The sequence below is a fragment of the Chionomys nivalis genome, chromosome 2, assembly GCF_950005125.1.
Source record: "Chionomys nivalis chromosome 2, mChiNiv1.1, whole genome shotgun sequence".
NCBI classification, from domain to species: domain Eukaryota; kingdom Metazoa; phylum Chordata; class Mammalia; order Rodentia; family Cricetidae; genus Chionomys; species Chionomys nivalis.
In genome coordinates this window covers 4,332,428-4,344,553 of record NC_080087.1, presented here as the reverse complement: position 1 = coordinate 4,344,553, position 12,126 = coordinate 4,332,428, and positions in this window count along the sequence as shown.

Sequence of the window (12,126 nt, the reverse complement as noted above, 5' to 3'; positions counted from 1 at the left end):
TAGTTAACTTCTGCTAGTTTAAAATAAAAATTAATAGCCTTCTCTGTGGGCTCAGCCAATCTAAGATAGCAGTTACTAACACACTTCCCTGCATGTATTGTGAAGTGTGGAAAACAACCCTCCGCCCCTTGCAGGAGGTGCCGCTTAGGTCCCCTGAGAGGGAAGCAGTGAGCACCTAAGATGGGGCCAGGTCATACCTTCTGTGCCTTCCAGCCAGGGGTAGTCGTGGGAGGAATGATGCAAGCTCCTGATTCTAGGAACTGTCCTAAGAAGCCCCCAAAGTGCCACAAAGCTCCCAGAGCTGAGGGTACCAACAACAAGTGACAGAAACCCCCACAGGAAGCAGGTGTGCCTCAGGGCGGGAGCTCAGTACTGATCACTGTTCATTCATTCAGATGCAGAGAGAAGCTCAGGGCTAGGGTTGTCTATTAGGTAGCGCGGTTCCAGAAGATTCAAGGTACCGAACGTAGTATTTCTCTCCAGACGCTCTTCTGAATCCTTGTGCAATGCTAGAGGGAAGAGGAGGATGCTGGAAGGACGTCTCGAGGACCCAGTTCCTTGTCTTTCCACCTCACAGCTGCAACATGACAGTGTGGGGTGTAGACCACTCCGAGTGGTTCTAAGACCAAGTGTGGTTCCCATCACAGGCCTTGCGGTGAAGGGAGTGGAATCCAGACAGCCTGAGATGTGACATGTTCTTGAACCTTTCTTTCTCAGCTGTGTTTACAGTAGTGCTTCACCCAGTCATAGGAACACAGACCAGCAAGAGGCAAAAAACTGGAGCACAGCTCCCTGAGTAGCCACACAAGGCAAGGTGTAAGGTGCCATGCACCCTGGGTTTAAGCTTCCAAGTGATGCATTACTTGTGAGTATGAGAGTGGTTTTATATTTGAAAATAAAAGTCTCTTCATAATTTATCTGGTTAGGATGGACTCCTACCAGGCTCTGGAGGTGGTCGTCCCCAGCACATGAGTTAGGAGGAGCTCTTGTGTCTCCTTAGCGATGCTGGATACAGCCGACCCACAGGGGCACTTCAGATGTGTCTCCCCAAGGCCAAACAAGTCCCCGGGTGTCATTTAACCTCTGGCCTTTCCTCTTGCCCTTACTGCCACACGTCAAAACACCTTGTAAGAACACAGAAAGAACCGTGAGTTTCTTTAACAAATTGGTGTAAAAAAAGTGACTCATTCATGAAGGAAGGTTGACCTAGGGTGGAAATATTGAGTCTTAGGGCCTCTTACGCAGCAGGAAGCCAAGAGTCACACAGATGCCCAAACAGAAATGACAGCCAAGTTCCTGTGGATGTCCTGCAGGCCATGGACATGGACACAGCTGATCTAGCAGACTTCCTACCGAGTACCCACCCAGGCCACACCCAAAAGAGCCTTTTGTCTCTGTGGCAGTGTATAAAGGGCTCTGTGCAGATACAGAGCGTGCTTCAGTCATAATCCTGGGTGACTCTTCCTAAGAGCCAGGAGACCAAGAAATGAAGCTGTCAGTGATAACCATTTCTGTAGAGAAGTCCAACACAAGTGGCTGGGCTTGGAAACTGGACCAATACTCTGAAAGAGACAATAATGCTACTTAAATATGAGCCAGCAGATGAGGTCCCTCTCTGCCCATCCCAAAACTGGCTCGTCCTCCAAACCCTGAAGAAGTCCATTTCTGTCCTTCCTCTAAGCTTATAAATTCCGTATGTTCTGGAGATCCATCTCTTTCTCCGTACAAGCTCATCACCCATACAGGAAGGTCCCAACTCTGTGGAGTTTTTTTTCCTTTCCATTGAACTTAGAAATCTGAGCCAATACCCAAAGCCTTGAGTTTTACCCTCAATTTTCAAAGCTTCTATAGAGAATGTTTAGAGGAGACCTGGAAGTGGCAGGAGAAGGGTCACATTTTGGCAGGACCTTAAATGCTATTCTGTGCTGTGATAAGCTATGGGTTTGTTGTCTACTAGACTGTTCCTCCCACTCCTGGTATGTCTTTTCCACAATCTATGAGAGCCAGTGACCCAAACCTTGGCTCAAGGTGTCAGACTCATTCAAATGAAGCAATATCAAAGAAACAACGTCAGACTCAAGGAAAGTGTCAACTCCTGACCCTTGTCACTAATAATTGTGAGATGTCACTTACCCTAAGTACCATGGGAACCATCGGTTTTTTGCCCTCTCACCTCTTCTTCTTTGTGCTAGTGTCCCTCAGACTGGCAGGAGGTCATGGTCCCATCCCATCTCTAAAGGGGATGTCCTTAGAGGGGTGCCACCATATGTCTTGCAGATACTCCCCCAGTTGTCCTAAGAAGCGCCGAGTCAGGCACCTCAGTGCCCATGAGCGTGCTCCAACGAGTTGGCTAAAAACAGCTTCCCACTTCCTTTCCAGTACTTCGGTCCATCAAACTTCCCATGGTGCACGAAATCAACTCTGGCAGCTGAAATTTCACTCTACTCCTCGGTCGCCGTTGTAAGGGATCTATAGACGTTGCCTTTTCTCTTGTCAAGATGGAGATGGTGCACGCCTGTTGATCTGAGCACGGGACAGAAAAAGTGGATCTAAACACTGATCCTGTACAGCTGAACCAATGGTTTGAACCCACAGCACTTGCTGACTGGTGAAAGGAGAAGGGTGGGGGGTTATAGGGATGAAACCTCCTACATGCCCCACCATTTCTCCCCCTGCGAATGTTTGTGATAAAGATTCACATTTCTTCAGTAGACACTCACAGGATTCCTGGGGTTATGCCTGCAGTTAGGTTAGAAAAGCCTGAGATTTTTATTCCAGATGTTCCCTCAGCACTCTCTTTTCTCTCCGTGCCTAGCTGCACTGTTAGCTCCTGCACTGAGGAGACATGCTGTGGGTAGCGTGACGGCGTGAGCCCCATACTGGTGGAATTCCACATTCCCAGTGTTACACCCCAGCCATTGGGCCCAGCTGCAGGAACAGAGACCTCCCTGTTATTCATGTGAAGGATGGGCAGGAGCAAGAGAAAAGTCTGGAAGCCTTTGCTTGGTTCACTGCTCTGCCCTGTAGAGGACAGAGTGGGAGTGGGAAGAGACTATTTCTGTTGCCTGTTTAGTTAAAGGTCTGTCTGCACAACGTGTAGGTGGGCATGTCTGGAGCCGGAGTGAGCACAGAAGAATGAATAGGGTTAGGAAGTGGAGAGGTTTGGGTAGTAGGAAGCTTTGCCTCCGCGCATAGGACAATCCTAGATGTAGATTGGAACCCGCAGTGAACAGGGAGAAGAGAGAAGTGGATGGTTGGGGACAAAGCTTGAGCAGGTGTTCTGGGATCCAAGTCAGAGATCTCAGGCTTGGAACACAGAGATGGGTGCAGGCACAGAGAGCTATCTGCTGTCTTTGGAGCTGCATGGGAGGAAAGGAGAATAGTCCCGTGCCTGTGTGTGGTCACCGTGCTCTCTGGGGTAACTGGATTGTTCTGGGAGGATCTTGTGAATAGAGAGCTGTCACCATGGACAGCAGCCTCCGAACCCTGCCAGGGGCCTGGCTGCAAAGGCTCCAGAGTGAGCAGTGAACAAGAGACTGGCCTTCATCATGACACCTCCGTTCAAAGGCTTTGTCCCAGCCCTAAGGCTGGGCCTGTCATTTCTTCTTATTCGTATACAATGCTTCTACGGCTCTTGGGAACCACCGTAAGTGATTCCCAGAGACCTCATCACATGAAGTGAAGTTCACGCTCATACATGTGAGTCATTTGTAGCAGTGCTAAAAATGGCTGTAGTGACAACGAAAAGGTCCTTCCTGTCTCCCACCTGTCGCAGCTTGAGTGGAGCGTGGCATCTACCCTAACTGCCACTGGACATGCGCTGAAGCATGAGCACATTTGAACTAGAATCCAAAGAGGTCAGGCAGAGAGCAGTATGCCAGCTCCCGGGAAAATTAAGTCATTAAAATAAATGCTTTTAGCTGTAATTCAAAACCTCTCAGGAAAACTTCTTCTCCTAGCCTTCTCTGAGGTGGGTGAAGGCACTGGAGAGCTTTTCCTCAGCACTCAGGCTGAGGCCAGGGGAAAAGTCCATTGCTGGGAAGACCGAGGCCTAGCTCAGCTCTTGTCTCTGCTGCTCTGGGGCAGTAATACACACTTAATCAAAATCCCTTTGTTGCCCTGCACACACAGGAAGAGAGTGCAACTTGGCAGTGGTTGGCACTCAGAAACATCTGTGCAGAAGGTGTGTCATCTCTCTCCACAGAACTGCTCTGGAGGCTGAAGTCAATCCACCTTCCCGCCCCTCAGCCTGCAGCCTCTGGCACTTAGCAGGGAATGTGAGCTGGCTGTGGCCATTCAAAATCTGTGGATTCGTGAGAAAGTGGGGACTGGGCAACTTCGCTGATACCCAGGGACACTGTGGTGGATGAATAGGTCTCTGTCTCATAAGGAACAAAAAGCGCTTTTGGGCAGGAAGCATCATAGTCTGTGGAGCTGGGCAGAGTTGATCCAGGGTCTGGGCTCCACAATTCACCTGTTGTGCTGCATTTGGGCAGGTTCCTTGCATTCCAGAACTCTGCATTTGCATGTGTCTCACGCTGCTTTGGTGAGATTTGAATGAGATTATTTATGCACAAGTCCTTCCTATCTCTGGAGGGGGCAATTACTTGCACCCAATTTTTATTTTTTATTTTATTTTTTTTTTTATTTTTTATTTTTTTGGATTTTCAAGACAGGGTTTCTCCGTGGCTTTTGGTACCTGTCCTGAACTAGCTCTTGTAGACCAGGCTGGCCTCGAACTCACAGAGATCCTCCTGTCTCTGCCTCCCGAGTGGTGGGATTAAAGGTGTGCGCCACCACCGCCCGGCTTGCACCCAATTTTTAAACCATGACCCTGGGAGTCAATGGAGACCTATCTTCTCCCTTTTATCTTCCTGTCAGCCCCACGTTGTCCTTACTTGATTGGGTCATTTCTACCTTCAAGATATGCCACGCAACTCCTATAGCCCTATAACCTCAGCCTTTTCTCTGGGCTGATGTGTCCCCGTGTCCTCTGAGGAAAGGATAGCCTGTCTGGCTTCCCTCTTCAGCCTGTGTCTGTTCTTAGAGCTGGGACCACGGTCCATAGGGCCTCCCCTCTGTAGTACATCTTTTTGCACTTGGGATGACATGCAGGCTCCCCTGAGGAGGGTCTGCTCCTTCTGCTGTCTGTCTGCACACACTGCCCTTCTCTCCTCAAGGCTGTACTTTCCTGACTAGAGACACCTCATAGTGTGGTGGTATGCTGCCATGGTGTGAACTCTCTTCAGAGTGTCCTTGTAGGTAGATGAAGGATTCCCAACCGAAATTAAATAAATGCCCCTGTCACCCCTACACATTAATTCTTCCTTAAGTGAGTTTGAGTGTGTGTGTATAGATAGATAGATAGATAGATAGATAGATAGATAGATAGATAGATAATGCTATGAATCAGACCTAAATTATTCCCCAAGGTTTGTGCTAAAGGCTTCATTTCCAGCAAATGGGGTTTTTGGGAGGGGATTAATAAATAAAAATAAAGAAAAGAAATGTCCTGAGTTCATCAATGGGTTAAACTATTGATGTCTTTGCCATTTGCTGGCGTCTAGAGTTGGTGGAAGCTAGGAGGTGGGCCCAGTTGATAGAGGTGGGTCCCAGGGGACATGCCTTTCAGTGACGTGTCTCATATACTTGCCAACTCTGCTGCTTCCTGGCTGCTCAACCGTGCCCAACCACCATGGCTCTCTGCTTTATCACAGACACAAAATTAAAAGAACTAGTTGGCCATAGACTGGCACCTCTAAAACTGTGAGCCAAAATTAATTTTGTCCTCTTTAAGTTGATTTAATTATTTCCGCTACACAGACACATATGCTGAAGAGAAACAGATCCTTTCTTTCTTAAAAAATAAAAAATAAAAAAGATAGATTGAATGCTTGGCATCATGGGAGAAAGGCAAATGGGGTGCTGAGCAGAGACTGTGACTTCGGGGTGTAGGCAGGAAAAGGGTTTATGCATAGGAAAGAAGCAGAGGAGGGTGGTAAGCATGTTTCCACTTAGGTACCCATCAACCGGTCCGTTTCTTTGAGATCCTGCCCTTTCTTCATAGCTATAGCTCAAGGAGCAGCAAGTGTGGATGCTACCCTCCTCTGTAGACGTCCTGAGATCTGTTGTTATCCTATGTCTGAGGGAAACGTGACCCAGGCTGCATCTTGAGCAGGTGGCACATCGAGAAGCAATTATTGGCTGTCGTCCTGCCGTGTGGACACCACACAGGAGTCCTGCCGGCATGCGAGCTCTCAGGGCTAGGGTCCTGGCTTCCTGGGCTCCCAGGTTTCATCTTCCTGCTGCACACCTGCCCTGGCATGCCCACCACCATGTCCTCCGCTTGGGAAGAAGGCATGAGCACCAAAAAATGAGGGAGAAGCAGGTGAGGGTCTACAGGGGGACCCTGGGGTTACAGGAGAAAAGCTGCTGGTTTGTGCCTGAGCGACAGGGCAGGGGAGGGCGGGGCAGCTTTGGGTAACGTAGCCAGAGGGGGCCACTGTGCAGGGTCAGTTGGGTCACTCAGAAAGCCACGTGTGCACAGGGATCCCAGAGCAGCCGCCGCTGGAGTGTGTGAAAGAGAAAGCTGGTGATTTTACTTCCCGTGGCTGTTATATTTTCTTTTGAAAAAAAAAGAAAGAAAGAAGTGGTTGTGTTTGATGGATTTCAATCCATGTTTCTGTTACTGATTTCCATGTCTCGTGGGACTCTCTGTTCACCTGCCAAGGATAGGTCTGACCTTCCTTCTTAGCCCATGAAAGCATTTTTCCTAAATCTGTGAATAGGTATGAGAAACTGCAGCTGGCCTTCTTTCTGTCCCCAGTCAAAGGCATCTGGCTTGAAAGACACTGTTGGGCCAGATCCTCACCTTGCCGGTAAGTGGCCATCATGGGCTCTCATTCTCTGCCTCCATCCTATTGTGTTAGCCCCCCTTACCTTTCATTCCCCCCTCCGACATCAATCACTGTCACATCCCCCCATTATCTCCCCTTCCTAGACACCCTGACTCTGGAGTGTGGTAGGCAGAGGCAGGTACGGGTGGAAGGCAAGTGAGAGGAAGGGTCAGCGTGTTGCGATGGGCAGGTGTGTTGCGATGGGCAGGTGTGTTGCGGTGGGCAGGTGTGTTGCGGTGGGCAGGTGTGTTGCGGTGGGCAGGTGTGTTGCGATGGGCAGATGTGTTGCGGTGGGCAGGTGTGTTGCGGTGGGCAGGTGTGTTGCGGTGCCAGCACACCTTGGAGTAAGCTTAGCCCACAGTACCCATCAGGATCTTTGAAAGGGACTTTTGTGGATTCTCAGAGAGCAGAGATTTGAGCATTAGCCTCTCCCATTCCTTGTAGCCTAGAGATGTTGCCACTGGCAAGATGGAAACTGGGCACCTCCCTGGCTATGGATCCTAGCAGATCACTGGGCATACATGATTCCTCAGCAACCTGGTATAACTGGCAGTGCTAGCATTGGTTTCCATGCCCTCTGACGGACAAGGACTATTGGTGTTCTTGTTGTTCACAGGGCAAGCAGGTGATTAGCGGCACTGTCAGGAAAGGGCGCCACACAGCTTTGCAAACACTGGAGGTTTTAGCATTTTCCTTAGCTGAATGTGAACAACTTGTTTGCAAACAAATGCAAACCTGTCGCATGATTTTTCTGAGAGAATCCAGGGGTCTGCAGCATGCTGACTTGCTATAAAACCTTTTCCTGGTCTATGTTGGCCACAGTCTGCTGCCCTCTGACCCCAGGGCAGTGGTTGAGACTCACTACACTAAGCCCCTTTACCTTGTCCTCCTCCAGGACAGAGGATGTGGGAACATCAAAGTCCTGTGACCCTGTGGCTTGGCTAGTGTTGTCCTTGGTGCTTTGTCCTGGATTAACTTGGACAACTCGACCTGGAGAGCTTGGGTGGGCGTGGCCTCTTCTCCCTCTGTTCCTCTGTTCTGCACACACGGTGCCTAAGCATGTAAACTGGAGGGAGGCCCCACCAGACTCCCCGGCCCCTCCTCTGTGGGAACAGAGACGCTCTTGCTGGCTAATGAGGTTCTGTTGTTCAGGGCCATCTGCCCGCTTCTTAGGAGCTGCAGTGTGTGATTAACGGCTGCTCTGGGGCCTTACTGTGCAAGGACTTGAGCCCCACACATTTGCAGCCACCTGCCTGGGGCTCTGTCCGGCTCTGAGCCATCACACACCTCTAACAGCAAACATCAGTGGCTGTTTGAGGAGCCTGTCCTGCTCTCCCACTCAGGTGGATCTCCTGCAAATCCACTGAGCACTGAACAAGTGAATATGGCTGTCACCAGGTTTGCCAGGACCCGTCTCTTTCACCCTGGACCAGGCCTTCTTAGGTGTTTGGTTCTGTGGAGATGAGTTCTTTCTTAGAGTCCTGTCCTCAGGACGAACTGGCTCCACACGGAAGCTGCCCCAGTGGAAGCTAGACCGGACCCAGGCAGTGAGAACTTGCTCATTCCTAGACAAAGCAAATCTGTTTTCAGACCCTGAATACCACTTGGTGAGTATCACCCCCGGATGTCAGTGCCCCTTGGCTCACCCTCTGTGACTCCCTCTATCCCACTCAGGAAGCTGTCTCTCATGGGGAGCTGGACTTCTCTGGGATCGAGGAGACTTATTGGAGCTTTCCCTCACATTCTCCGTGAGCTTTTCTCCATATGTGATTCAGCTCTCAGTGAAAGTGGGCACCTTCGGGGGTGTCCCATTTAACCTCAGAATGTGCTACTATAATGCCCTGGTTCTGGGTCCCTTGACACCCCTGACTTGAGGCTACACCGCTAACTGCACACTGAGCGACTTGAGGTCCTGGTGAGCATGAAACACTCAGGGAGGAGTCTGGTCCCTGGGGCACAGGGCAGCCTCACCCCGAAATTATGTCTCACCCTGCAGAATCTTAAGTCTTTAAAGAGATTTTTAGAATAGTAAAACAGAGCTAACAGCAAAATTACTTATTATTTACACAAGACTCCCTCAAGGCCAACACCCGCCATAATCCCGCATTCCTGATAGAAACACCCACCACAGCCTTCCACCCTTGGTAGAGACTCCTGTTAGAACTTGGGTCACCCAAGAAGAAACAGATTACCCCATAGCCTCTAAAACAGGAACTCCTGGTATACAGTCTACATGCCCGAGTCTACCTGGATTCTTCTGAGTTGGCACCTTAGTTACTTTTCTATTGCCGCAACGAAATATCATGACTGAGGTAAGATATAAAATGAAGTGTTTCATTGAGCATATGGTTTCAGAGAACTAGAGTCCATGATGACGGAGCAAAGCCATGGTGGCAGGAACAGGTGAGAGCTCTCAACTTAATCACAAACAGGAGGTGGAGGGGACACTAGGAATGGCAGGAAGCATTTGAAGTCGTAAGCCTGGTCTATGACGTGCTACTCTCACAGTCAACTCTATAAAGTGCAGACCGCCTGGTTTCCCTCCAGCAGCAGAAGGGTGTCTCAGTGCCAACCGCAGTGCTGAAGGTGAATAACCAAGTGATAAACAGTGTTCTGCCAGTTTCCTGAGTATCCCTGAACCCAACTCCACCATCCCAAAATAGAAGCAACTGCTCTCATTGCCCCCTAACAAGGATGCCTGATGCTTCCCGGTCATCCTTTACAAGAGGTTCCTGGCTTCTGGTCAGCAGATACTTTGGGCAGAGGCTCCTCCATGGGTCTGTGCATCTGGGAGCCCGAAGCAGGTTAAGTCTTGCCATTCCCCCTGATCATGGCTTGCAGCATTATAGAGCCTCCACCCAACATCTGCAAGAGTGTGCCCGGTGTTCTGCCTTGTCCCGCTTTGTCTTTGTGGCCCTAAGCATCGGTGGCCAATGCCTTCTAGGCTGTGCTGGACAAGAGGGTAGACCCATGCCATCTGCGTCGAGGGATAGCTAGAGGCTTCCTGTGTAGCTGCTCCAACATTGTTGGTAGTTTGAGGTCTGAGCCCTGCCACTCACATGCTGAAACATACGTTATATTTGCAACCTGTGGTTTGGTACAGCAGAAAGCAGAGAGAGAGAGATGGCTCCCAAAGTCAATAGTGTAAGAGCTACCGATCAAGGAGGCATATTTCCTTCCTCCTGTTCTGCCTTTTCAGAGGTGTGAAAAGCATGAGCCCACTAAGTCATCACGTGGTCTGCTGGAAGCTGAACCTTGAGGCCGTGACCCTGTATGGACGAAGTATTCTTCCCGCTTGCCCACCTAAGTGTGAACAGTCTTGAGAGTGACATGGTGTGTTTGATGCTAAGAGTGCAGGGGTCAAGTCTACGACTCTCTGTAATACATTTTGAAATTTTGAAAAGTCACCAGAAATATTGTTCTTTGTTGATGTCCCCTCAGGCACATTGATCCAATATGGTAGCATGTGAGCCAGTGACAGCATATTGGTGTGCAGAGATTCGTGGTGTCCTTTATATGATCTGAAATCTCAGATTGTCTTCTCTCTTCTTATTCTCCTCTCTGAATGCACAGTGTTCCTCATTATAACACTAAAGAAACTCACTCACTAAAGCCAGTACAAGAGAGGAACTTACTCAGATCTCACAGTGTAACTATCGTGAGGAACATGGGCCTCCCGGGGGCCTGGGTAGTTCTACCAGGATGCTTGGCTCTCATAGAACGGACAGAGGGGAGACGGTGCATGTGGCTGACTCTGGCCTCAGTGAGCTCCAGACACTGACGGGGAAGGGGCAAGGCTGAGGCTCTCTCATTTTGCCAGGTACTCTGCTAAGAGCGTCTCCTTGAGGATCAGGGTACAAGGTCTCTGTCATGAGCCTCCTGATCAGCCTGGGAGACCCGTTCAGTGCACAGGTCTGAGGCCTTGCCTGTGGGAGCCAGGGACTGTCACACACCAGACGTTATGGATGTTGTTGAGCTTTGCCTGGGTTGTGACCCTGGGCTAGGTCATTATTTCTAGGGTGTGGTCTGCGATGAGGGTGATCTGACGCCTGGGATAATGAGGGTCCCACGACAGGCAAGACAGAGAAACAATGGAGATTAATCTGAGGTTTGCTGGATGCCGGGCTGTACGCTGGAAGCTGGGAAGTCTGGTTTCTCTTAAGCCAGAACAACCCGAGGGGAAGCGTTCTTCTTGCATAGTGGGCAGCTTGTGTGCATGGCCTCACCCTGGTGTTGCCCAGAGCCCAGGTATCATTCGGTATTGGTCCTTGTTATCCAGGTTCTCAGCTCTCATGTGCAGGTCCTTCTTATTCACCCGTTGCCTTCACGCTTCCAAAAGACCTGTTTTCACCTTCTGCTTCCGTGTGGGCTTATATCCCGGGTTCCCCAGTTCTGCCAGCAACGGAACCTCACCTTACACATTGCCCATGTGGACTGGGAATGGAAGTCCAGCTTTATAAATGAGAACCCTGTGCTGGATACTGTGAGGCCATGAGTGGCCGGCTCCCTTCCCTTCCCCCTCCCCGGGCCTAGGAAAAAGAGGGGGCTTTCCCCTCCACCTGTCATCTCTATTCCAGGAACTGCTGTACTAGAAATGATGCCAGGCAGCCTGGGGGCCGTGGGAAGGATTCTCCTAAGAAGGTGAGTTCAGGGTACTATTTGCCTCCTGGAAAAATCAGTGTTTCTAATTATGAGACAATGAGTGGATACATTTGGGGAAGAATGGGACATCAGCACTCAGCATGGTCTGAGGACAGGCTTTGGTGGCCAGGGTGTAAGCCAGCAGCGTAGCTCTGTGGCAAAGGAACCCTGTAGCTAGACTTAGGACTCGGATCTCAGAGAAACATGGAGGACTTGAGGTCGCCAGGCAAATCTACAGGGGATGGCAGATGCAGCTTCAGTCTCCTGGACAAGGAAACCAGGTGACAACCACCACCAGGATGGAGTCAGGAGGACAAGGGTGTTCTGGAGGCCCCTATGTGTGCAGCAGGTAGGGACATTGTTCCCTCAAACCAGAACATTTTCAAGCATCATGTGGCAACACAAAAGGCTCTGCCCCGGGCTCTCCAGGTTGTGCCTAGGAGCCTGAACCAAAGTGTGTTTGTGTCCTGAAGGAGAGACCAAGCAAGCACCAGAACAATGGAAAGATGCAGCTGTCACGCAGCCTCAGGCACACAAGACACAGACTACAGAGTCATACCAGAGCGTGTTTCAGAATGGTCACCGTGCA